Source organism: Ischnura elegans, chromosome 9 (genome assembly GCF_921293095.1).
Source record: "Ischnura elegans chromosome 9, ioIscEleg1.1, whole genome shotgun sequence".
NCBI classification, from domain to species: Eukaryota; Metazoa; Arthropoda; class Insecta; order Odonata; family Coenagrionidae; genus Ischnura; species Ischnura elegans.
This window is the reverse complement of record NC_060254.1, coordinates 3,964,425-3,979,408: the sequence shown is the minus strand read 5'-3', so window position 1 is coordinate 3,979,408 and position 14,984 is coordinate 3,964,425.

Below are 14,984 nucleotides of genomic sequence, written 5' to 3'. Positions count from 1 at the left end.
CCGGAGTGGATTGCAAACAACAGGGAAATGCGTGATAGCGATGAGTGGCTGTGACCCTATTAGAGCGTGACGTCACCAACTCGCCTGCGAAAGGGCGTCGATTCGTCGCACTTGGATAAGCAGGCGACGACGGATTGGAAAACATTTGGTCCATTTTAAAAATGTTCAATTTCCATCACAATGGACACAATTAGACAATTGACGAACAAACCCAGCGCAAAATTTATATCGCGCTTCCGTTTCAACCTCCACCTCATTACAAAATACCTACGTTGTGCCATCGGCAAATACTCATTTTTAAATAAAGAAATTTTAGCAGCCTAATCTAGCCTAACATTTTTCTAAGTATTATATTAGAAGTTTTCTACTAAAATGGAGCCCATCATCGCTTGCCTTGGGTCATTGTTTGTGTAATCTAAATGGCCAAAATTTCATATAATATTAATTTAAAAGTCACTTAAAAATGGAATATATACGTGGAAAACTTGTAAACCACTCTCATAGGTCTAAATCACATAGTTTGTTTCAGAAATATTCCCGATAGTGACCCCACATTTGTCATATAGACCCGCATAGTTTTAAATGGATTCGCACGTAGCAGTGGATACAACATAGATTTCAATATATGAATATATATATTGAGTGACCTTACTTCAACACACCCCCGTTTATTACTGAGGAAATACTTTTTGAACTATTTAAGGAGCTCAACTGTGACCACTTAAAAATAAACCTGCTTTTTCCAAACTTAATTATGCCAAGGATATATCAGGCCACTCTAAGACATCACTCACGTTTATGTCCCCAAGGATGTGACTATCCCATGGTTGATGTTCAATTAAAATGTACTAATCATTTCTTTAGCTAAATGATCACCGAAGAAAGCTATTTCTTCGCTGGCAAGTTAAAAAAATTATGGTCCCCTGAATATCTCATCGCCTCCATTATATCTTCGCATTCTTCACCTCCCACCTAAATTTCTTTTGACGTCTTATTGCTGCGTGGGAAATTTCAACGGGATGATTAAAGTACATGATGAAGACTAACTACGCATTCCACCTTTTTCAGCCTTCACAGGCGTTCATTACCCTTCCAGCGATAGGTCGAGATATAATAACTTCGATCACAGTCCATAATAAATATTTGGCTTTCTTTATTTTGGTTTCCTGGGCTGCAATGCGAAATCGTTAAGTTAAAAAAAAAAACTGAAAACTCATTTCCCGAATTAAGAAATATTCTTTCCAAATTACTATTGCCATCGTGAAATCCATAAACACACATTCAGTCAGAATTTTAAAGATAAAATTTTCATATTTGATGCTCAAAGTTGAATTTAATTCTCCGAATAATTTATTTACTTTTTGTGTTTTTATGTTTACATCAAATGAATCTCAGACCGCACTTCAAGGAGCAATTGAGTGGCAACTCATGAGATTCGAGCCGAAGTCTTTGTGGAAATAATTACCAATTTTCCCTCCTGAATTATTGAACTTCATCAGTGAATCGTCCCGTAAACGTGGCTTTCATTGTGATATTCGAGATCAGGAAGTTAATCTGCTATTCGTGATGGACCATTTTTACGGCATCGATTAACTTGCATTCATGCTTCAAACACAAACACCTCCTGACAGTTGAGAGATTTCAATAATTGGTTTATGTAACTAGATGACCTGAAGACTTAGCGTGAAACGTAAACATTATAAATAAATACACCAACATTTTACAATGTTCATTGTAATGGACGAGGAATCAAAAAAGACATACGGCCAAAAATAATTATGACAGGAACCATATGATCCCATTCGTTTGATAGCACAGATCAGTAAAAGTGTCATTCGTTTGGTACATAAAAATATCATGCACTAACTAATCTAGTATGATCGTATTAAAAAATAAAATAGCAAAATAAAATTAGTTTGGCTATATTGAAGTAAATAGGCATATTGTACTTCATAGTAAATGAGATTGAATTTTCAATAAAAACCTATGGAACCACGTCTGAATAACTACGTTGAAAAACCCCAACATAAAAATCAGTAATTTCTTTGAACGTCCAGATATCATAAGCCATATGAAGTCCAGAAGAATTCGGCGAGCAAGAAATTTCAGAAAAGGTAAGAAGAAAGATTTCTGCGAACGACGAGGCTGCTTTTGCATCCTGAAGAAAGAAAACCCAAAGTGAGAATGCGTCTGATACGATTGGGACAAATTAAGAAGGGAGTGTTGGGACTTGTTCGGGTGGGATAAAAAAGAGCCAGACGATCGATGCAAAGTAATGCTCTCGCAAACACAGCAGATGATAACTGCCCCTGATTCCATTAGATTCATTTGGTACTTTAACACCTGTTTTTCACCTCCCCTCACCTACTTTTGGACCTACTAGTAGCAATCATAAAAACTGCACACTATTGTCCTTCTCAAGTGCACCATAGGCGGTTGAAAAAAAAATAGACGGCGCAATTATAGCTTGTGAGATATGTGTCCTTCGATTGGCTCTAACGTTCCCCGACCGATGCTGGTCTCTTCCTCAAGAGAATCTTGACGGATGGCCTTCAAGGAAAAATCTTTCAGGAAATTTTAACGAAGACAGAAGAAGATTTTTTAAATTTTTGTGCATAACGCTTACTTGCCAAATATCCACTGTGTATCCCCTAGAAAATTTTCTGGATTGAATGATAATTTTATTCGATTTGAAAACTCTTTTCTAACATGAAAAGGGATGTAAACCAACCCAATTAACGATTTGAAGATATGTCCTGAAAAAATAGTTAAGTAATGGCTGAAGAAAAATTGAGTAGATAAAGGGATTGAAAATGACTGGCAGCCATTGTTTCCATTTATAAATTATGCAATAAAGAGTGAAAAAACTTATGAATATATGGCGGAAAAGTGATGAATATCGCTTAAAATACTGAGGAGTTTTGATGATGTGTTTGCATGACCACGATGAGTCCAAAAATAAGAACGGAGAAAGTTAATCTCGTGAATTTCGAAATGTGATGCGCGAAAATCGGAAAAAGCAGGCACAAGGAGACGACAAATTTTCTTTGCATATGAGATAAAATATGGGCAGCCGGCAGTAATGCGATCACCTAGGTGGATGTAAAAAAAAAACAACTTGCACTAAAAAGCAATTGAATTCTACGAGAATAGTTGGTACTTCCTTCTCACCGCGTGGAAGGGGGAACCAGCTGACAAATTGTAGTTATGGGGGACGGGAATTTACTGTTTTCAATCTAACTCTGACAAAGATGGAGAATTTCTACGGATATCGAGGGAATGAATATCTCTGAGGGTGAAAGCTATCACTATGAGGATGTAGGTAATTCAATTGCGCACTTGTGAGGTCATGCGAAATTATTCATCCTCCTTAGGTGAAAAGAGGCTTTACCTACTTCCTAGAGTCGGCGCTGTGTTTATTAGATGCTCAAAACTGCACTTATAAACCGCGAAACAGTCAATTCAATTGAAGCCAATCACCGATCAAACAATTATCCAATCACTTATCAATAAATAACTTTTCGACAAAACGAAATTTACATAGGCAGTAGTCGCAATCTACATTTGCTCCACGAACAGACAAGCGTAGCTCAGACTCAGTACTCATAGAAATGTTGCAATTTTTAAAGCGATTTCCTGAAAATATAGCGTAGAAAGGACAATTTTTTATTGAAATTTAAAATCCAAAGAAGTTTATCCATAAAATTTCAATGAGAATTAATTTCGTCTTTCGGTAGAAACTAATCCAAGTTATTTAGTCTTGATCTCTACGGAAGAACGTACGGAACACATTTGGACGCCATTTATGCAAATTGAAAACGCTTATTTTTAAGCAATTGAATCCGAAAATTGCCTAAAATTTAAGCCAGATGTTTTCGGCTTATTCCCAACTAGCATTGCAAACAAAGGAGATAATTCCTGGCGTCGTTTTGTGGAAGGATTGCAGATTCATAACCAAATAAACTGTAGTAACACTCCACACTAATATGAGGGTAAATATGCGTGGAGTAATAACACTGTTCGTTGTCAGTGGGGGAGATGCATGACACTGTCACAATTAAAAGGCTGCGCCTGCTGTCTTTCTCTCTCCGGCCAAGGTGGTTTTCGCCAACGGATGAGTATGGGAAATTCCTGGATTAATAATATTTACACTGAATTTAGTGTTTCTTTATATATTAAGAACAGCTATAACATAATCAAGTACCTATCCCAAATTTTGACTCGTTAGGCATCATTTTTCCATGATCTGTCTATGATTGACTGATTAAGAGGCCTTTCTCGGGTTATTCACCACAGAATGGGACTAATAAACAAAACCTGTGTCGTGGGTTACATACTGCCCGCAATAATTACCTCGTGGGGCATCGTATTAAGCCCAATAGTCGCCGAAAATCAGCAAATAAGAGGCAATCACGGAATTGTTGAGGCCTTAACCTTGTTTAACTCCATTTTAAGTTAAGAAAAATAGGAAACTTTGCTTTCTAAAACTTAACCTTCATTCGTCGATTAGTTTCGATACTCTATATAATGCCGATTAGTCTTGAAAATGATTCAGTGCATCGAATAAAACGACGATTAAAAGTTAAGTCGGAGAAAGCAAAGTTCAACATTGTTTAACTTAAATAATTTCCATTTTGAGGCTTTTATGATGCCATTACCAAAATCACAACTGGCGTCTATTTACTAAAAAATGACCGGTTCTTTTAAAAATTTCTAAGTTTTTTAGCTAAATAAATTTTGCGAGAACATCAGGCTCGTCGCCTCGAGGGGGTAAGGGGTAAGTTTCGGCCCATCCCCCCCTAAACGAGAGCGCGCCCCCTATAACAGGTACGTAGAAGACAAAAGTGCACCCTTCCCGGAGGACCTGCTCTCTCTTTCCCGAGCGAAGGTGATTCTGGACAACGGGATGATATTTCCGACGCGGGGCGGGGAGGAATTATCCATGAGAATAAGGAGAAGACGGGAACAAACGCCGCTTCGGACAGTCCGCGCGCAGTTTCCTTCCGGTGTCAGAGGAGGGGGCGGTGAAAAAATGCTTAAGCAGATGCGCATAATGCCTGCCCTCTCTCGCCATAATGGGCAATTAAGCAAAAAAATTGAATCGCCGCTCTCACACGGGTATTTTCTTCCTCGCGATGGGGGTGGGGATGAAGATAGGGGGATGGATACCCACCCCTTTCGGCGCGCACAACAGAACAACGCTTCCATCGGCGGGACTATTCATGAAACAGAGTCATTATAGCCTCACTTCACTTTCTTTTTTAGAAATCGAAGGTCGTAAAAAAAAGGCTTGGAGAACTCCACGCATCAAACCTGCGGTGAGAGAAAGAAGAAATGCTAAACGTCATTTCCCAGATACAGTTCACCTAATATTGCGATATCAAAAATTACTATATATTAAATGGCACACCGCGCGTAATTGACCACGGATAAACGCCTTGCTATTACGGAATAATAAACCATTCGGCGTTAAAACAGATCTGGTTAAGATCCTAGGAATATTTGACTAAGACATTTTCTGCGCCCAATCCAAGAGCACACGATACAGGTGAAAGAATGAAACAAAGTCATTGATCCAGTCACTTTCTTTTTCGGAAATAAAAGTTGAGATAAGGAGATGTAAAATTTTGTTTCATTAAACTGCATATAATAATAATAATTAATTGGCATGGAAAAACGTTTATCTAAACCTGTTATCGAAATCTAAACGTAAGTAGAAGCGGAAAAAAGCAGTAGGAGCCATAGAAGGAAGTAATGTACTCGTGCAAAGCAAAGCAAGAACGCTACACCTCACTAACACAAAATTTCCTCATGCCCTATTCTAAATGAAGTACTTGCGAACAATGTGGTATATCTATAAGGATACAAAAGTATTGAAGCTACCCATGTGATTTGGAGTTTAACAGTCACGGCATTTCTGAGAGAAGTGAAAAAAATAATAATTACATTGAAATAAAGGCATTATTCTATAAATTTATATCAATTGTTCAGGCTGCACGGTGGAACCCCATGTTGGAAACACATGTCTACAATGGTTGGTGGAACCACATGTCTACAATGCGAAATAAATCACTAAGTAATATTCCTGAAAAACTTTAATTACTCCGACTCAGGATCTCGACTGGAATATAGCCATGTAGTTACCTTGAGAGTGACTATATTAAAGTCGACTGTTCCTTACTCCATATTCACTCATCGAAGAAGACAGTCGTAGCAGTGGCTCAAGATGGATATTTCGCTACTTATATCAGCACTAGAGCTGTGTCGTTCATGAATGGATCCTTCAAAATGATCGATTCAATGGCATTAATGAATTGAATCTACGTTTTCTTCTCGAATCGTTCAAAATGAAGGATTTGTATGGAAGATTCAAATCCGACAAATCCAAATCGTTCAAGAAGAACAATTTGAATTCGGCTTGACTGCGTTGATGCCCACGTACCCACGAAAGGCGGAGAATTATCATTTGATTCTGACAAACGGTAATACAGGTTGGTAATAAAAGCGAACTTATAACCTTCATAACTATTGATTTGACTCTTAGCATTTGTGTTGGGTGTGCAATTTAGTGTGCTGGAAAACAAATGCACTGATTTCGTTGGACTTTCATTTACGATAAAATCTTTTTCACTCAGTAATAAGTACTAGAAGTATTCTGACAATATCAGTGAAATGAAAATTCTCGAGGTACGGGAATTAAACTGGAATTAAAATTAATTCTTCATTCTCACAAAGTTTTTTATAAGTATGAAATAAATAGTTGCATGCCATGGAACACTAAAATTGTCTTTAATCTGACGGATTGAACTTTGCTTATGAGATATATGAAATATGCTTTTGCAGAGTTTTACAAAAACAGCTATAAAATGAAGGATTTTGTATATAAACAAACCAAATAAAGTTTTTTATGTAAGGAATTGAATACTATTTATGAATTTGACCAAGAAACTGATTGGAAAAAAAATTTAAAAACTTTTTTAGGTATGCTTTCATAAAATATTTTTTTACATAAATATATATAAAAGCCATATACGTACTAAAAATTGCGATAAAATATTTTTGATTGAAAATAAGTGTCACATAAAAGGAAATTTTATGTAGATCAATTTAAACACAAGTGTTAGGCATTTATTTCATAAATTACATTTTTTATGAGTTTTTTACTAAAACACTGCACATTGGCCCATTTTAACTCAGTTCTAACTGCATGATACTAGACAAATAACTCAGTCAGGAATGGGTTAACATTAAGAGTAATTGCATTTCACGATAAATTAATTGATGACGGCTAATTTTGTACAGCATATTATTCAGACAAATTGAAGAGGTTTTAAAATTTGAAAATCATTACTTAAAAATGTATTTAAAATGAAAAGTAATAATCACTGTGAATTGCAACCCGTCATAATATTATTAACGCAGTAAGTTGGCAGATTCACGTGGATTCGAGATTCCTTCGATTTATTCGGTTAACTATGAACGATTTATAGAACCGATTCATTGCCACGAATCATATCCCATGAACCGATATTCCCACTTCTAATCTGCACAGATGTGTCCCAAGCGAGGCAATGCGCTACGCGATGGCATATGCATAAGGCATTGGTGGTAAAACAAAAGAAGTGGCAGTTGCGAAGGAGAACTAATTTCATCTCCTCTTCTTTGTGAAAAAATTAAATCAATTTTTGGCTTACCCTTGTTCCCTAACAAGTAATGAATTGAAAAAATTAATCTGTAGTTACATTCTTTGCCTGCGTAGTTAATCCACAAATTCCGCTAGCAACGTATCCATACCATTCGACTCCTATGCTTTTATATTTTAAATGATTCAACTTCTCCAATAGAACGAATGAAGACATCTCTTCGCACAGCTTAGCAGTCGCAGTCAACAGGTATGAGTCGTGAGTCGAGACAAACAGTTGACTTCTATAGCTGCGTAGGTACTAAAGACGTGTAAACCTGGCTTAAGTACAAAAAAGTCGCGATATTTCGAGATTAGGTAGGAGGGAGAAAATGGTGACGACATCAGATCACATTCCCACTCTTTGAAGATTTTTCCCTCGGAGATTCGAAAGATTAGCATCGGAGGGGGAGAAAACAAAAGAAGACGACCTTTTTCATTGCTCAACGGGCGTAATCAGCTTCGGAACAGGTATCGCACGCCGCTGAAGCAACGAGCAAAATGGGACGCCGCTCGGCGAGCCCCCTCGCGGCCGATACGCGAAACTCGCTAATAGCAGAGGGCGCGCGCGCTTTGCGCAATTCCTTTATTGTCGTTTAACCCCATCCCACGCCCAGGATCGAAATAGGCGAAGCAATTACGATAAAAAAGGGAAAGAAGGAAGGGATGTTTCCTCAAAGCGAGAGGCATCGCCCGTGCAGTTGGGATGCGACGTGCCTTTATGCGGGCGAAAAATAACAATGATTTCGCTTGCTGTGATCGCGACAGGCAAACAAACCCCCGGATAATGGCAAGGAGATAGGAATACATACTCGAATACACATTCACTCCTGTGGCCACTCAGATCCAAATCAAATTCTTGGTCTCGCCCACAAATTGTCTCCAGACTCCTCTGTCAATCACTCATGGAAGAAGATGAACCACTCCCCTATGTCTCATTGGTCATTCCATCTTAATTTGTCTTGGTCTTCCCAATATGGTTGATCTCTCCACACTCATCTTATCACTGCATCCTCCTCCCTTCTTCTTACATGTCCAAGCCATGCTCCTTCTTCTTGTCACAGCCACGATATCTGGTCTTATGTACAGGTTCCTCAGCTCTCCGTTTTTCAGTATCCTCCATACCTCTTCTTCAAATGTAATGTACTTAAATATTACATACTTTAATATTCCAATCTCCTTAGATACATGTACGTTGCCATGGGCAGACCATTGACAGGCTGCAGACCTAACATAAAATAGGATGGTTTCCTATTATTTTTGTATTGCCTAAATCGAAAGATTATTACTCCTGGAGTATACATTTAACGCCCTTAGATTTTTGAATGACGATATCTATTTTACGCGATTAAACGAAAAGTGAAAATTTTCAAGCGCGCGAAAACGCGAGGCTAAGTAGGAATGCTGGGAAAAGTCCGTGTGACGTATTTCTGGTTCCAGCTGCCGGCGTGTGAGGTGACCTTGGGGCGAGCCTTTGAGCACCAATACGACACAGGCTGCTAGCAGGTAGCAGAGTACCCTGCTAGCAGGTAGCTTGGCTTACATAAGGATTATTACTACCTTATCAAACGAAGGAAACTTTCCGACTACAGGCAGTTTTAATAAGTGATTATTAAGATATGTTTCCCTGAGCTCTGTGACTCATGCACGCATTGGTAATCTCAGACGATGTAAAACTCCTATCTACTCGTGTAAAAACTAGGTCCCTTTGACGTCACGTGGAGTGGCATCGCATGGGCGCAAATCTGGCCTTTTTCAACTGCAGTTAAAATTGACCATTAACATTCGTTTAAACTGGGACTTTTATAACCAAATAATTTGTATATTATGAAAACCCTAATGGTGGGTAAGGAATCGCAATCAATGCATTTCATTTCCTTTGATGAAGGAAACTACCCTATTACCTCCTCATACCAAGTGCTGAAAATGAGTGCATAGCTTCATCGATGCCTTCTCCGGAGTTTACTTCTTCATGTAATATTATATTCTTCATATTCTGCATCCCAAGATGCCTTGTTCCATCATTCACGATTTTGATTAATAAAATATGGTTAGAGAGGCCATGAAAAAATGACTATCCTTCTGCGCGTTCCAAATTTTCATGCCTATAATATTCCCATTAGTTCTACCCGCACGCTAAATATACCGTTCATTTGACTGCATTCCACGCTCGTCTTTTTCTATCAACGCCGCCATTTACGCATGGGTACTGGGATAACAGGCGAAGTGATTTCTTCTGATAGTTTTACGCTGATGTTTTCTTATAATTGAGCCTTAAGCCTCTTTCCCATGTCCGTCTGCAGAAGAATAGTAGGGGGCGCCGTGGAAGCGTCCTTTTTATTATGGAATCGCCCCGAATCTGCGAAGTGCTGAATTTATATGTTTACTGTCGATTCATGCCTATAAGGTCCTTCCTTAAGAGATACAAAGGTCAAGTTTGGGGTTAGGGAGCAAGGTTGCTAGAGGTTAAGAAAGGGAAACGCCTACATGGCATGTAAACTAATGGGGTTCCGTGGTGAAAGGAGCCAGATGGGACGATAAGTGTAAGGACCCCAAGGAAGAATTCTTTACTTTGGTGATACGAAGCAGGGGCGCAGCTAGGAACTAAGGCTGGGGGGTTTAGGTGCAACTAATACCAGGGTGTGTGGGGGTGTGGAATATCCACAAGGGTAAGCGGTAGGTGCGAGATCAATAAATTGCGGAATTTTAAAATAAACAGTTCAAAATGGTGAATTTTACGGCTTTTTTAGGCATAATTTATTAATCCTTACCCTATCCTATTAGTGAAATCAATCCAATTAAGTAAAATGGATTAAACTTAAAAATTGCTATGGGGGAGGGGTTTTATCCCCCAAATCACCCCTTGCTGCGCTACTGATACGAAGAAAGGCCTTGTTTTGGTGGCTCAGGCTTGTTTTAGTGCTTCATATGCATTTGATAACGTACGTAGTATGACTTGGAGAGGGCAGGGGCAGATCCAGAATTTCTTTTGGGGGGAGGAGGGGTCACAATAAAGGCCGTATCCAGGATTTTGTTCTGGGGGGGGGGGGACACAAGGATACCTCGTAATGCAAAACGAATGCAATGATAATGGGACCGCACTTAAAATCCTGCATATTTTTTAAGGGTCTGGGGGGGGGCACGTGCCCCCGTTTCCCCCCCTATCTTCTGGAGGATCTACAATAATTGTCTGTCACGGGGCCGGAACTGGGAGTGTTTTCAAGGACCAATTTTCCACCCCCCTCCCTCCCTCCCCACCACTAAAATATATTACATCCGTAAGCTATATTTTTGAGGTGCTGTAGTTGAAATTACACGCCGTAAGAATGTTTATTAATAGAATTATCATTTAATAATTTATATATTAAGAATAACAAAAAATAAGTAAAATACATAAATTTTAAGTAACTTACTGAGAATAAATAAACCTTGAAAATTCTGTCGCTCGGGGCACGTGCACCCTCCGCCCCACCCTATAGTACAAAATGGGCTGCGTTAACCGTCGAGTAAGGATGGAATCTTGCTCAGAGGGTTTAACATGCCCTCTTCCTTTCCATCCACTTCACCTTCTCCGATCTCCCGCGTTTCCGTACAATAAAGCTCTTATACTCCTTAGATGGGGCTGCACTTGGGCGCCGAGGAATTAACTGAAAATAACGTATGCCTCTCCCATTTTATTTGTATTCGTTACTATAACAAATTTTCAATCTTTGTTTTCCACTTCTTGATCCTTGGAACTCAACTTTTTAATCGTGAGTGAATAATTCATTCACAATGAGACAGACCATCGGCGTACCCATGCAGGGGCGCAGCTAAGAATTTAGGCTGGGGGGAGTTTTAAGCGAAATTAATACTTAGGGGTGTGTGGGTATTGCATACCCGCCAGGGTAGGTGGGATTTGCGGGGGGGGGGGGGGGGGGGGGTGCACGTGCCCCGAGCGACAGAATTTTCAAGGTTTATTTATTCTCAGTAAGTTACTTAAAATTTATGTATTTTACTTATTTTTTGTTATTCTTAATATATAAATTATTAAATGATAATTCTATTAATAAACATTCTTACGGCGTGTAATTTCAACTACAGCACCTCAAAAATATAGCTTACGGATGTAATATATTTTAGTGGTGGGGAGGGAGGGAGGGGGGTGGAAAATTGGTCCTTGAAAACACTCCCAGTTCCGGCCCCGTGACAGACAATTATTGTAGATCCTCCAGAAGATAGGGGGGGAAACGGGGGCACGTGCCCCCCCCCCCAGACCCTTAAAAAATATGCAGGATTTTAAGTGCGGTCCCATTATCATTGCATTCGTTTTGCATTACGAGGTATCCTTGTTTCCCCTCCTTAATCACCGCGGGACAACCGTTCGAGCATACCTCCCCTCTCATTGAGCACCACTTCCTATTTTCCTATAGTTGGACTATAATTAATGCTCACGTGAATGCTCGAAATTCCCTCTTCTCCTTCCACGCCGACCAAAAAAGAATTTCCCCCGAAAACGGTTTTTAGCATATACCAACGAATACAATATTCTTTCGGAATATACAATTCCTGTGCTTACGCCGGGCCCCATCTACTAGTAGAAGCTTGCCTACCATATCTAGCACTCCAAATTAGACTCTTCATAAACCTCTTTCTTTGAACTCATTCACAACGATCCTCTAATCAACTCTTTCCTATTCATACAGGCCAGGGGCGCAGCTAAGAATTAAGGCTAGGGGGGGGGGGGGTTTAGGCGCAACTAATACTTTGGGGTGTGGGGTTATTGCATATCCACCAGGGTAAGCAGGAGTTGCGGGGGCCCTCCTCCAGAAAAATTTTAAGAATAATGGTTCAAAATGGCGAGTTTAACGGCTTACTGAAGGATATTCGGTTAATCCTAACACTATTCTATAAGTAATACCGATCAAAATAAGTAAAATGGATTAAACTTAAAAATTTCTCTGAGCTATGTTGGGGGGTTTCCTCCCCCAAAACCCTCCCTCGCTGCGCCACTGATACAGGCATCCGTCATAATTAAGGGAGGGAAATAGTGTTACAGTCTCTTCGCTCATAAATGAACGAGGCGATAGAGTGACGAACAATCGAGATAAAGCTAATCTCTTAAATAACTTTTTCCATAGTGTCTTCTCTGATTTCACGACGAATATATCAACACCTTTACCTCGACTCTACCAAGAACAAATTCCGTCTATCTGTATTTCAAGCAGTGGTTTAAGGCCGTTTTACACGGTACACGGAATTGCGCAGGTTAGAGCTGCATTTATTTCTAAAATGGCGTGGAATTGCGCGAATGCATGAACGAAATTAGAACCGGGGCTATTTTGCCGTCTCGCATCCACGCATTCTCGCATGTGTTCTAGCAATTCACCGCTTTACACGACGCAATATTGATTGCGCCTTCACACGTACGTCAGACTGCGCAATTCCTGAATCTAATGGCTGAAATCAATCGAGTACAGCGCAGGGCGGCCAGATTTCTGATGAGTTGTTAAAACAAAAGGTGCAGCGTTTCCAGTGTGTTACGCGAATTAGGATGGGAATCTTTACAGGAGCGTAGCTCGAAGTATAGGCTTAATTTACGTAGTGAATTTGAAGAAGATATTTTCTCAGACAACGAGAATCATATCCTTCGTTTACCGTCATACCATGGTAGACGTGATCATGAGAAGAAAATAAAAGAAATAGACTGCAAAACAGAGAGTTTTATAATGTCACTCTTCCCTCGTAATATTAAGGATAGTAACGTCTCAATTAATAATGTAATAATTAGCATTAAAATATATTAACGCGATTACTGGTCTGCTATATCTCGCATGTATTGCATTTGCACTGATCTTCCGCCGGGGAAAATCAATGGCTTCTTCGCAATGCAAACCGTTAACTTTTGTTATGGTGAGAATGGATTCGCATGGGAAAGTTAATGCGAAGAGAAAAAAATTAAGAGGACGCATAACTCCCTCTCAAGCGGTCGAATTTGGTCTAGTTATTGGTGGCGTGTGTTTCTCACTTACGACTGAAAAAATTCAAGAGTACCTAAATAGAGTCGACTATGATAGTCACCAGCCATTATTAATTAGGGATTACACATGTCGGGGGATTTTGGGTGTAATAAAAAAATATACTTCTCAATACACAGTTCCGACGCATTTCGGAGGTGCAGTGAGATCAAAGTAAATTATTCTAGATATGAGTAAATTTTCACCGAAGTTAATCATTGTCTAAAGGACTGAATAGTCAGGAGTACGAATTGTTTGCATTTGACCAGAAGTCACGAGGAAAAATCAATCCGGCGCATTTCAGTGGTCAAGGAAAAAAACGACTAGTAGTGTCACGCGCCACCGATAATCTTAAATGTGCCAGACCACGATTACGTTCGATGGATTTCCTCGAATGCCGCCTTCAATAGGGAGAGGGAGAATTGAACGAAAATTGAACCACTCCCCATCCCCTTTGGCTCTCTCCATCCCCTTCCGCACCCTCAGTAACCCCCGAGGTTTATTTTTCAGACCACTTTGCTGATTCGCACGTGGGTCACAGGGTCATCGTTTCCTATAGTTCACTACTAACATGAAGAGACTGGGAGGTATGACCATATGATCTTCTTCTATGACATTCAGGAGCGAATATCACAGGGAAATGAAAGAAAGAAAAAAATGAAGTGCCTTCATCTGAATCTTGTCCACTGTCGCCAACCCGCACGCTGAGGAGATGGTGGGAGAGGCGGGGCATAAGTTGGAAGCTGGAGTTAAAGAGGCGGGAATGATATTAAAACAGTGGCGCCGACTTCATGGGGCCTGAGGGGGCCCGAGCCCCCCCAAAAATTCGTTATGGGCGTGAGGAAAAAATGTGTCAGGCTTGTCGATTTTCCCCGGAGTGTCCAGATATCGAGATTCGAGGTTCTAATGTTGATCATATGACTCTTCTAAAATGCTTAAAAAACTTAAAACTCACTACTTATAACATTTCCCGGGGCAAGATCCCCGGTTTGGGCCCCCCCCCAATATTTTTTGTTACTCGGCATCCCTGTATTAAAATCAGTCAGGTTCGCGAATGATCAGTCATTGATTAGCCACTCAGCGAGGGGACTGCAGGCTGTAGTGAGTGCGTAACGCGAGCGTTGCGAGAAATATGGCATGAGGATTAATAATAACACCAAAATTATGCGATTCATTAAAGCATCGCGAGCAAGGGTTGTGAGGCTCAAGGTAAAAGCAGGTGGGGTAAAACTTGAGCAGGTAGATCAATTCTAATATTTGGTCAGCACATTAGAGGAAAACAGATAGGTACAGCAGTAAGAACATTA